Below are 13693 nucleotides of genomic sequence, written 5' to 3'. Positions count from 1 at the left end.
GTTTCTTGCCAAGACTCTGGTATTATTCCGGTATTCATAACACCATTGAATAGATCTAAGAGCAGTGGTGTTATTTCCTCCCTTAAACTTTTATATACCTCCATCGGTATGGCGTCCGGGCCCGCCGCTTTTCCACTTGCGAGATCTTGCAGAGCTTCCGATATTTCCGTCACTGTAATATCTTGTTCCAAAGAAGTGATCTGGCCTAAATTTAGCTTACTGCCCATGTCTAACCAGCTTATATTCGTGTGCCCTCCTACCGCTTCCTCCTGATATAGTTCTTGATAGAATTTCCTAAACCCCTCCAAAATTTCACCAGGTTTGTTGTATGTTTGGCCCTGATATTCAATTTGTGACACGGTGTTTTTACTTGCAACCTGCCTGATTCGCAGAGCAAGAGCTCTACCTGCTTGCTCACCGGTTTCATAAAGACGTGATCTCTGTGCCTGATAGTATGCTGCCGCCTTTCTTGCTAATTGTTTCTGGATCTCAGCTTTTATGGAATTTACTTTATGTAGGCTCTCAGCAGATTGATCACCTGTACTTATATCTTGTCTATGTTGTGTCTCTGCCTCGCTCAATTTTCCCATCCATGCTTCCCTTTCACTTTTAGCCTTTTTCCATACGTTGGTGGTATAACTTATGGTCTCTCCTCTTATTCCTGCCTTAAAGCTATCCCACACCACTCCCCGTGAGGCGCTATACCTATTAGCGTCGAAAAAGGAATGAGTCCATTTTTTCAAGCGAGTAATGTAGTCGACATCCGTTAACAGTTTTTTATCGAATGTCCAGGGTCTGGGGACCTTGACTGATCTATTAATAATCATATTTAGAACTAGGGGGTTATGATCTGACATGATTTTGGGAAGCTTATTTATTTGAACACTCTTAAGTAAAGTATTCGATATCATAAAGTAATCTAATTTCGAGTATTTATTATAAGGATGTGAGTAATACGTGTACCCTGGATCTCCGGTCGATAAGTTTCCCCACACATCATATAAGCCATGTGACTGCATCATAGACATAATTGCTCTAAACACCCTTGGCTTCCTGCCAATGTATGTACTACCATCCATGAAATTCGCAGAAATGTTGAAATCTCCACATAGTACTATATTGGTATGCCAATCGATTAATTCATTTTCAATGTAGCTAAAAACTTGTGGCTCATCTGTGTTAGATCCATATACTGTGCAAATAGTGAAGCCTAAGTTCATTTCGCATATTGCCCATCTTCCTAGTGAATCCGCCTTACACCTTTTGGCCCCTCCCAACCCCACTTTGCCAATTATGGCCACGCCTCTTATCATAGAAGTCTGGGATGTACATGACAACAATTCATAGCCTTTAAAATTCAGCCAGTGTTTTTTGCTCCACGGTAGGGGGGTCTCTTGTAAACATATTAAATCCAAGTTTATCATATTTAGATACTGCTCAAGCTTCCCCCTCTTTTTCCAATTATTTAATCCTCCTATGTTAAGAGATCCAATACTAAGTCTAGACATTATCAATTTTTAAACACTTCCATAACAGCAGCCTGTCCGGGTACCTAAATTCATAATAAAAACCCAACATTTGTTTCAAATTTCCTCCTTCATGCGAAATCCCTTTAACAGTACGAGCTCTCTTCAATTTTTTATTTTCTCCCCCTGATCCACCATCCAACCCCCTTTCCCCCCCCTCCCTTCCCCCCCCTCTTACCACCCCCCCTCCTGCCACCCTTCGAGGCATCCTGGGTTTAGACTCACCCAGCTGTTGATGGCCGTGTGATCCACACGCCTGAGCCTACTACCTGGCCTGCTACTATGTAGTCATGCTTATTGTCAGCCTTACATCAAATAATAGTAGTTGATAGTTTGTCAGCACTAAAAGTCTTCTTCTGTTCAGTTGCCATTTTTTTGCTTCATACTTTCTTCAACCTCCTTGAGATAGACCTCCGCCTGTATCTCACTTGTGAAACTCCTTGTTGTGCCTTTATATATTATTTTTAATCGTGCCGGATTTTGCAGGTAGACTGTTGCTCCAAGTTTTTCAAAGGGGGCAAACAGCTGTCTCATTCGCCATCGTCTTTCAACTGTTGCGTGTGCAAAGTCTGGTCTTGCAAAAAACTTAAAGCCCCTATATTCTCTTTGAGCAGTTGGCCTAGCCAGATCATAAATAGTGTCACGTACCACAAAGTTTCCAAAGTTTACCAGGAAAGCTCTCGGGTATTTAAGTGATTTCTCTGACCGTTTTGGTGTTGACAGTGGAAAGCGATGTGCTCGGCATACTTCTTTATCCATTTCCCAGGAGTTAAGTTCCGGGAAAGAGGATTTCAGTAAATTAATCATAAAGTTTCTTGGATCACTACCTTCCAAGCCCTCGGGAATCCCAAGAAATCGAAGATTGTTCCTTCTTGTTCTATTTTCTTGATCTTCAAGCTTTATCATTAGGTCTTTAATTATGCCCTCGTGCTCTTTGGCTTGCAGTTGTAGTCTGCCGACGTCTGATTCCAAGTTTTCTGCTCGATCTTCTACCGAACACATTCTATTGGAGATTTCCTGACATGTATTGCCAATTTTATTGATAGCGCCTTCCAATTTTTGAATAGCGACATGGTTTCTTTGACTATCTTTCTTTACATCCTGATGATTGCTATCACCCGTCATCCGCAGACACGGCAGCAGACGGATATATAGGCGGGGGGTGATCACGTGAGGCTGTGTTCTCGTTAAAAGAAAATGATCCATTTAATCCATTTAATCCAGTACAACCGGGTAGGACAAATATAAAAAAAAAAAAAAGGGAGACAAGGGACAGTAAGGAGAAGTAGGAAAAGCAAGGGGCAGGGGGAAAAGAAAGGGGGAAAAAAAAAAAAAATATAACACAACCAATACAATACGAAGACAGTAACTACACACCTAGAGTGAAAGGAGCAAAAGGGGGAAGCAAAAGGGGGAGGGGAAAAAAAAAAGTGAATAAAAGGAATAAGAGGAGTAAAAGGAATAAAAGGAGCTGATGTATGGGCTCTCTACTGATTGGCCTAAACTCTCAGATGGTCTATTTTGATTTACAGCTGGGGGAAAACACAGGACTTGCTGTTAAATTTCTACGGGCGAAAGGGGTATATGCTGGACTCCCAAGGCTACTTAAAACAGCATCAAGATTTAAAGGTGGAGGTCTTGGGGCCAGAGGGGCCAGAGGCAACGTCGTGCTGCTAGAAAATATAACGGAAATCGTTATACAAGTTTTGAACACAAATATGGAGAAAGGTGTGGAAAAAGATAAAGAGAAAAACAATGATATAACTAGCGACTCTGTTCCGCAGGATGAAACACAAACACAAACTCAAACTCAAACTCAAACTCAAACTCAAAATCAGCCTGGGATAAAGAACGGCACAACCAATGCTACAACTAATGCAACTAATACAACCGATACAACTGATACAATCGATCCAATCGATACAACCGTTAAAGCTAAAGTAAAGGCTCAGACCCAGATACAAGGTGAGGCCAATCAAGAGAAATTGGAAATACAAGGAAATTATGAAAGAGAAGAGAATAAAGAGGATTCAGAGGGCCAGGACAGATGGAATACTAAAGAGGTCCCCAATTCACAAGGATCTCAGAAGATAAAAGGAAAACAAAGACGACCCGAAACTAGGGGTTACAAAGCAATGGAAAAAAACGACGAATACAACGACGACGGCAAAATAAAGGATACCAAGTCTGATGGAAAAGAGAGAAACACCGAGACTGGTCCGACTGAACAGAAACGGTATAAGGAAGCTGAGACACTAAAAAAGAAAGCTAAGGAAAATCCGAGAACAAAAGAGATCGAAAAGGAAAAGGAATTGACAAGTAGGGAGAATTTTGATCTATTGGAGAAAAAGGCTAAAAGACTACAGACGATTAAAAAATTAAAAGCTGTGGCTAATATAACTGGGCATTCAACAGGTTCCCAACCCAGAATTTCAAATATATTTAGCCCCGCAATCAAAGAAAGACAGCAGACTGGCCCCTATGGCCCCTATAATGGCCCCTATAATGAAACTGTGTCAATCACAATGGATCAACAAGGATTACAAAGTAGGAACATGACTGCTGCAGAAGAGGTTTTAGTTCCGGCAGAACATCTAGAACAGCGAAATATGCGGAAAATGAAAGTGGTAGGCAGCACCATAGCAGAACTGGTGAATATAAACCAACCTACAAAGGAATATGCCTCGGCAGCAGTTTCCGATGGTTCTGAATCGGAGATTTATGAGACAGGAATTTCAATCTCCAGTGAATATAGTGAATCCAGCAAATCCAGCGAAGAGTCGGATCATGGCAAGAATCCTAGACAGGAGGAACTGGATAAAAAAGCGCTCTTACCAACAGAAATCGGATTTAAAAATACTCTACTCTGAGATTATATATTAACAAAGAAATCCGGGAGAAAAAGAAGCAAACTCAAAAGACATCAAAATATAGCTCAGGATGAAACAACAGACCCTGGGAGTAATCCAGAACAAAAAACAGCGAGAACCAAACTGTCACGCAAAAGTCCACATCGCAAAACAAATGTAGAATCTGAAAGAAATAAGAATATCTCTTTTGACAATCCGGACGTAGACGAGCAGCTGAAACACAGAGAACCTACATTGAGTGAAGTTTTTGAATCAATTAAAAAATTTCTAAGCCATGTATTCACTATGATACACTTTATCAATCAGTTACACAATAAATTTTTCCCAAAAAAATCATCCTTTTAGACACTTGTATACCCATTTATTCTTCCATTGACCTTGAGATATACATATATAAAACCTATTTAATTTTCAGAAAAACACACATTCACTGGATGATGTCATCAGTGATGTCATCAGTGATGTCATTTGAGATGTCATCAGTGATGTCATGAGTGATGTCAGTGACCATGTCATGAGTGATGTTATATGTGACGTCATCAGCAGTGGATTGCGGGTGCGCGAGTTATAGTTAGCTTAACTAACTATAACGGGGGAATTTCATTGGTTTTTTACGAGTGAAATGTCCAGCTAACTATAACGTCTGTGAAACCTATGGTTTTTTCACTGAATATATATATATATCTGTATATCTCCCATCTCTGTCATGGAGGGAGGTCTGATTTGATTTAGACTTGCCATAAATCAAAGTAAGTGTGGGTGGCAGATAGAACAGCTGCGTGTTTGAGTAGACTTCTACTAGGAACATGCAGCAAAAGTGACTTCTCGGGCAATCTCCTTTTAGAACTAACATATCAGATGAAAAAATGGGTTTAACAGGAGGCCCAGAAAAAGCACAGCTTTAATCCTAAGCACCATGTCCAGCTCAGATCCAAGCAGAAGCCAATGAATAGACATTCCAAGTATACGACGGTGACGGCATCAAGCAATTCAAAGCAGAGCTGGCTTCCCTGGTTCAGGAGTCACACATTACCACCTCCACAAAGCTGCTTTCATAAGATGGTGGTAAAAGGTGTTTGCACCCAGAAATGTCTTATTTACCACCAAGGATATTTAACTGCGCCAGTCAAAAATGTTTTGTTATCCAGGCAACTTGGGAAAATCTTCATTGATACCTGTGAACATTTCAGCCCACTGGATTGATCTATTTTGCATTTTTGGGTTTAACAAAAGCTTCCCTAAGTCTAGAACACAGGGTGGATTCACATCAGTTACATTGTTTTTCCACAGTGTTATGATTGCTCAAATCGTGCCTTCAAACTAATGAAACGATGAAGTCAACTATACGAGTTTGGTGATCCAAATTACTTTCCTCAAAAGTATGCTAAAATGTATTAAGCTATTAATTGCCTGCTGGTACTTTAATCAACTGGGGAAATTGACACAGCCAGAAGCTTACATTTTTTCGTACAAAGGAAAAACATTATATCTTACTATTTCATTTACACTGAGAAAACTATCCAGAATAAGCTGTAAGGGAGTATGAATACAACATTTCCAAATGCAAACAGTGTCTAATTGTGCCAGATCACGACTGTCTAGATTTAATTTCTTGCAATCTTCTGTGTGAAGAACCCCCTGCCATTTCAATTTGCTAAGAGATTAAATGACTTCTAAGTTTGTGCATTACGAATACCAGGAACAACATGACAGGTACTGGCTATTATTTACTGTCTATGATATGAATATTATTATTTCCCATCAAGCTAAATGTTACCTGGCCAGTGACATTTAATGACCTCTTTTAAGACATCCTCTTCACTGCCACCCTTCAGAATGACAATATGTGCTTTTATTATTATTAATGATTAATTTGAAACACGTTCTTCGGAATGTTTAAATGTTTTAACCTCACACATATTAGGCCCAAATTTATTAGCGCTTTGTTCCGGTTTGGTCTTACTTTTGTAACGCAAGCCAGGCGCAAAGTGTTATGCTGGGATTTACTATTTAACGTCAATCAGGATTTGTTTTGGATAGTTTCCCAAAGTAGCAGAAAGCTGTGCTATGCACTGCTTTGCGTCAAGTTATTTTCCTTAGGTGGTCCATCGACATTCCCATACAACCACCCATGGGTTTTGTTGCAAATCCAAATCTACAAACATTCATACACAGGGATTTGCGCAAAAATCTTACGCCGCCTAGAGGCATTTGTAGCAAGGAAATATATTTTCATTTCTCCTCTTTTTTCCTGCTCTGCTTGCGTATTAAATTGTACAGCACACATACAATGCAGGAAAAGTGTTAAAGGATAGTTTTTTTTTACTGGATGAGCCCCTTCCATTAGAATTGTTTTTTTTTGTTTTTTTTTACAGAACCCACACACCCTTGCACTATGGTGTAAGGGTGTGCGCCGGTGAGTGGCAGCTTAAAGTACGCTAGCACCAGGAGAGAGGAAAACAGCGCCATATCTTAGTAGATGTAGCTCTGTTCTGCTCTCCCACTTTCATGCAACAAAAGTTGTAGCACTGAGTTGGGTGATTGTTTCATAAATCCGGGCCTAATAAGATGTTCTTTATTATGGATTTTACATTTTCCATAATCTAAAACCATTTCCAATTTTTACAGAACACACATTTATTGTAGCAACTGCAGAATTTTATTAACCATTTTATTGGACATGGATGGTACATAATGGGACCTATTATAACAAGCACTGGCAAAGCCAACAGGTCTGGCGTTGTCCGCAAGCTTTTTGAAAATTATAGTTTGGTTTTGTCATGGTTTTTACCAAAATGTTACTGTTCAAGAACCTGACAGGGCCTTATCAATCTAAACAAAGACCTTGGCTAAAGGCAAAAATGAGGTTATGGTCTCAAAAAAACACACATTGCCCTTGCTCCCTTGCATTGAAGGGAACTACTTTAGGTTTGGACATGCTATGTGTGAAAGGCATCAAACCGTAACTCAAAGTCAATTAAGCCAGTGGCTGAAGTGGGCTAACATTGCCCCTTGATGCATGCTGGAGTGGGTGGAAGAAAATGTGAATGACACAACCACATACCAATGGATAAAGTCTGGCAGAAAAGCCCTATGAATAGCTATGTTGTACACATCATTTCAATAAAATCAAAAGATCTTGGCTAACACAGACTTAAAAAGCCAATTGGTCTTCCAGCCTCATGCTTTTGTGAAATAAGGTGAAAAAGAAAGAAAGAGGAAGGCAAGAAAGAAAGAAAAAGGAAGGTGAGAAAGAAAAAAAGGAAGAAAGTAAAAAAGACAATGGCAAGAAACAAAGAAAGAGGAAGGCAAGAAAAAGGCAAGAAAAATATAAGAAAAAAGAAAAGACGAAGGAAAGAAAGAATGTAAAAAATGAAAAGAAACAAAGAAAGAAAAAGGCAAGAAAAGGAATGAAAGAGGAGGGCAAGAAAGAAAAAAGAGAAAGGAAAGAAAGAAAAAACAGATAGAAGGAAAGAAAGATGGAAAGAAGAAATGGAAAGAAAGAAGGAATGACAGCAACAGATAGGGTTTAAAAGATAGAGCACCCTATGATCTTATGTTCAGAGTTCATGTGAGCTGCTGATATAGAGTAAAAAAAACAGCAATAAGATAAACAAATCCCACTGCAAAAGGAATTTACAACAGCATTGGAAGGAGAGAGGAACTGATAAAGCCAGAATGTGCCCTGTGCTCACATCTGGTAAAAAGCATCCTGCTATAAAATCAGGTTCGACAGAGAAAGGCAACACTAAAGTAATATAATAAAGTAAAAAGCACTGGCACTGAAGGGAACTACCTTGTGTGTGGATGTGCTCCTTGTGAAAGGGCTAAATGCAGTCACTCAAAGTTAAGTTAGCCAGTGGCTGACGTAGGCTTACCCACTGTCCTATGCTGTCTGCAGTAGTGGGTGGAAGCAAAATGTGCATAGCACAACAAACAAATGGATGAATAGAGGGGGCTGAAAGCCTCTTTAACTAAGCATACTTTACATATAATTTTAGCAAAATGAATAGGTCTTGGCTAGCGGCAAACCTAAAAAACATTTCAGAGAATGTTACGTAATACTCCTGTAGGAGTCTTTTACGTGCCTCTAGATGCCTTTGTGTATTGACCTAAAAACATCTAAAATGGGAATAAAGTGGTTATATTCAGGGCATATTCTTATACAATGGTACAAATAGTAAAGACTGTGCCCTCTTTGCACTTTTACTAATAGAGAGTTGAATGTTTTGGGGCTGATTCACAAAGGCATTTAAGAGTACATAAAAGAATAAATACTCTTGTAGTACTACTTCCCCTACTCATAAATGCATTTGTGAACTGGCCCCATAAAGTGTAAGAGGTAGAAACTACTAACTACCCTTTTGCAGTTAATGTATGGTGAGAGGCAGCGAGGTGTGCTGGCAGTAAGTATTGAATGGTGTCTGGGTAGTTTAGGACCTCTCTAGAACTATGCTGAAATGGTTTATGGTTTTCTGCACAATCCTCAACTTGGAATCCCATGGAAACGAAAATTACTCTCACCCCAAATAATATTTTAATGCAGCTTATACTTTATTATACTGAGTTGAATGTTATTGAAACAAACAATATAGGAGCCCTAATGCCTTTTCATCTACTTATGTTCCAGTGAACCTTGTCCTTGTTCACTTTTCAGGACAAATAATTGGAAAATCAAATGAAACAAATATTAAACAATATATGTATTTAATTAAATGAATATATGAAATTCAATGGGAGTACGTAAATAAGAAGAGTATATAGATTATATCACTACTATACTGTTATTTAGCTGTGAAGCTCAGAGCCTACAAAACTCCCTACTGAGGCTTAGCAAATTTTGCATTGTCCTGCATATCTGACATGCATCCACTGCCATTTATCCAGATACTGTAAGGAATTTCCTTCTACTTCAACACGGAGGGCCCAGGTGAAACCCTTACATTCTCACCCACGAAGAACTGTTTATTCATCCCAACCACAAGACTTTCACCTAGAAGTAAGTGAAGAGCCGCTGTAACTTTGCCTTATCTTGCCCTTCATTTGTGGACTTCTTGCCTGCTTCAGGTCCCAGCTCACACTCTCTTTACCCTGTAGTTGCCAGCCTGCCCATTCTCGAGCCAATCAGGCAGCCCCCTCTCTGGCCATGATATTATAGCAGCTATAGCAAGCACTGCACAATCATTGTTGCCACCTCATTTAACACTGCAGGACCTCCACCCCCACTGCCTCTCTCAGCTTCACAGGAACTAACGTCATTTTTAAGGTCCACAGTTGTGCCCCATTTCGATGGAGGGCACTTCTAGATAGAAATGTCTTGTTTGCTTGCACTACCCATTTCGTTTCTTGTAACATAAGTGAATAGAAAATGTGCTTGATTATTTTCAACAGTTGCAAGCATCATTATCAAATAGGACAACTATTTACAACATTGTGCATTAGCAGTATTGTGATATTTTCCCCTTACAGCAAGTGCCACCCTCTTTCTCCCAAACGTTCCACACATATGCATATGATAATATATATATATTTAGCTGCAAGGTACACAGATGTAGAGTTAAGCGGTAGATTTAAGAATGATATATCTGTACCTATCTAGGTGAATCAGTGATAGTTCATATTTTGGGGACCATAGGCACAACATTTCAAACCTCAATATTATGGTATACCACCGCAGGAGTGGAACTCTGTGCCAGTATTTACTAGAAAATTCTACAATTGGGTAGGACAACAAGCATTGGCATAGCCAATAGGTCTCGCTTTTGGGACCTTATAAGTGTTTAGCCATGCAACAGTTGATGTTGTCGCACCAAGGATATTCTACTACATAACTAAATACTTATAAGGTCCCAAAAGCGGGACCTATTGGCTATGACAATGCTTGTTAGAGGTTGGAAGCAAGGAGTGGCAGATGCTAAGGGAACTCCACCAGAACATATGCATAGACACTAACCGGGGTTCAGTGAAATATTTACCCGTTTTCTTTGTGCTCGTTCCCCCACACAAACGAAAATGAGAAATGCTCCAACGAGAGGGCTGAAGGCTTTAAAGCAGACGAGAGCAAAGTTGGTCACGTCCATAAAGTAGTAATTTCCTTTATAGAAAAAAGGTTTGGCCCCCTAGACGAGGAACCCCCCCCCCACCTCCCCCCTTTCCACTTAAGTGATAGAGGCAGCACTCTGGGACAGGAGTAAATCAAAATCTGTTTATCTGTTCACTCTGGACAAACAGGATGCGTTTCAGCTGCGCAGCAGCCTTGGTCACCTTGCAGCAGATTATGGGGCAGATTTATGAGGTTTTGCCGTAGGGAAGCGCAGCAGGCCTTCCTGCTGCGCTTCAATACGGCAAAAGAAAAGGGCAGGGATGCGCCGTATCTATAAAATGCGGCGCATTCCTGTCCTTTTCCCCTGCGCCGGCGCACAATGGGCTGCCTGCGCCAACGCAGGCACCTCTGCACCATGGTGCAAGGGTGCCTGCGTTGCGGAGATGAATATTTTTGTACAGGAAGGGAAACCTTTCTGTACAAAAATAATCACTAGATGTTTTTCCTCTTTGTATGGGTGCTGCAGAATGCAGCACACACAGAAAAAGGAAAAACGAGGAGAAATAAAGATATTTCTCCCCGTTGCGCCTCCCTTACGCCTCCCCTGGGGAGGCGTAAGCTTTTGACGCTGCCTCAGATTTACGATTTCTCGTAAATCCGGGGCAGCGTCAAAAGGCCATGGATGTTGCTTGGAACGCCCGCAGCAACACCCATTGCACGCCCCTTTAACGCAGAACACTGCGTTAAAGGGACTGATATTTATGAGGCAGCATTAAGCCACAAAAAGTGGCTCAGTGCTGCCTGATAAATATCACGCAGGCTTCTGCGCCACGGAACGTCACAAAAAGTGACGTTCCGATGGCGCAACGGGCCTCATAAATCTGCTCCTATATATTTATTACGCACTTATATTTAACACAACGTGCTTGTAGGGGGGCTTTCCTCACACTCTGCTAATGGAGCAATTAGAAAACCATTAACGGCTGCAGCTGTATCCTGACATTTGCCAATGGTTAGTTAAATGAATGAAGTCAGTTTTGGGGTTAGGACGGGTCAGCAGCAAACTATGCCCTGTTTTGTTCACGTAGATGGTTTCGCAGCAAATATGGGTCAAGTGATGGTGCACATAAAGGCCACCAGAAGCAACACAACTGCCAAGTTCAACGCAAGAGCCTTTTGGAGCGCGGAGTCTCGGAGGTGCATTGTAAGTGCTGCGTGGTGCGGTATCGGAGCTGTGACAGCTCTGACTTGCATCCCAAAACACCGACGTTGCAGCTCACTGTGTGCACAGTACAAACATCCAGAGAGGTACAAACATTTTGCTGGCCTTCATCGAGAAAGGAATCGTGTGCAGGTCCTGCACCTTTAGAAACAAGGTAGGCTTGTGTAAAAACGTGCAAAGAGTGTGGACTGCAACGAAAAATATAAACCCCGACTGTGGCAAGGAGAAGATCAGTCACTGTCTGTTTAAAATCTGGAGGAAAAAAAACCACACACACACACTGTGTGACACACGAAGGTTGAAAGAGCTCGCCCCCCCATCGCTCAATAGGGGCAAAGCAAGAACCTAGTAGGAGCCAATGGCCTGGTTGCCACTAGAAAATAACCATGGCGCGTTAAAGCGATCGAAGGACAGCTGCTACTCAAAGTGTAACAGCACTACTCTTACGCACTCATCTCGAGAGAGCATAGGGAATGGTGAAGTAAAACCGAGTATACTCATGGAGCGGACATAAGGGAAGAGAAACTGATTGCCAATATTCAACATATTTGTTCTGGTGAATATCTTTGAAATGTTAGAATAGAGGGAGGGTGTATTATTTTGAAACATCTGACTGGACTCTACACTAACAAGAAAATCGATGCCAAAGCTGCAACCAATCCAGATTTAATCCGACCTATTAAGTGTGTAAACCACATTTACTGTCGACCAAGAATGCGAGACCTATTGGCTATGTGGGTGTAAGTAAATAAAGTGTCAATAGAGTAGAGTAAAATAGAGACGGAAGATAGGGTGAAAGCAACATAAATAAGAAACTGTATGCTTGTTTTAAAAGTAGGAAAGCACATTGCCTGTCGAGGAATACTACTAATACCCTTATAAAATGATATGCGTGTGGCAGCCGAAACACGTAGATGTTGATATTTTCCTTGATGCATTAACTGAAATAAAGGAGAGAAGAAATTACCTAGTTTGGGAGTGCCATTCCTGATATATATATATATAGCATCCAAAACAGCGGTGGTGCAGGCCATAAGGACGATACCACTCCGCCCTTTAAAACATCACTGAAATTTTCTCCCCATCAAAGAGACAGGCTGTAATCAGAAACTGGAACACTGGCAAACCACAAACCCAGAAGTGAATGATAAAAGCCGGTGAGCCCCAGAGCACCACATCGGAAAAACAAAGGAGGAATTGGAAGAAAGCAGCAAAATATGTTCGGCGCTGGGAGTCACAAGTGCTACCCTTGGCGGGGGCTAATGATCTGCGGTAAGCTCACACATTCTTTAACATTGCGGTTGCTCGGAGCCGGACACTGCAGACGGCATTTGCTGAGCAGTGAGAACTAGAGGCTCTGTTATCGGCGGCAGTGCTGGTTAAAGAATTATAGCATTCTAGCAGTTTGGCATGAATAACTGGTGACAAGCAACACGAGGGATGTTTCCTTAAGAGTTAAAAGAAAAGTATCTACGTGACTGTACAAATTAAAATGCTCCCGAACTGGAATAACACTTGTTATGGAGCCTGAAAAGAGCAATAATTTAAAATGAAAGTGACAATCTCAAACTGTTCCTAACTAGGAAAACTAACAAGCTACAAAAAGACGCGCGGCCCCGAGACGCGCTCTGTGGTGTAGGAGGGAGAGGAGCGTTAAGCCAAGAGTGTAAAATTGAGAAAAGACGAACGAGGGAAAGTCGGCTATTTAAAAAAGAGAAAGGTCACGAGAGAAGACAGAGAAAGAAATTCCGAGATACACACATCGCATGCTAATCCGGCAGATATACTTTGCTTACTCATTTCTTATAAAGCTGAGCGGCGTGCAAAGAACTTCTAGGAGTCCATGAACACAGACAGTGAGAGAGCCGCGCGGCCATGAAAGTGATGCGGCTGCACGGCCGCAAAAGTGCAATGCGGGAGGGGGGATAAAAAAGAGCATGATGGAAGGGTGCCGCGAGGAAAGCCAGCACGTGCCCGCGCGTGTAACCGCAAGCTCTAGACCGCCGTGTGGTAGCATTTTCTGAAGCCCACA

The sequence above is a fragment of the Triturus cristatus genome, chromosome 9 (genome assembly GCF_964204655.1).
Source record: "Triturus cristatus chromosome 9, aTriCri1.1, whole genome shotgun sequence".
Classification (NCBI taxonomy): Eukaryota; Metazoa; Chordata; class Amphibia; order Caudata; family Salamandridae; genus Triturus; species Triturus cristatus.
This window is presented reverse-complemented; position numbering follows the sequence as displayed.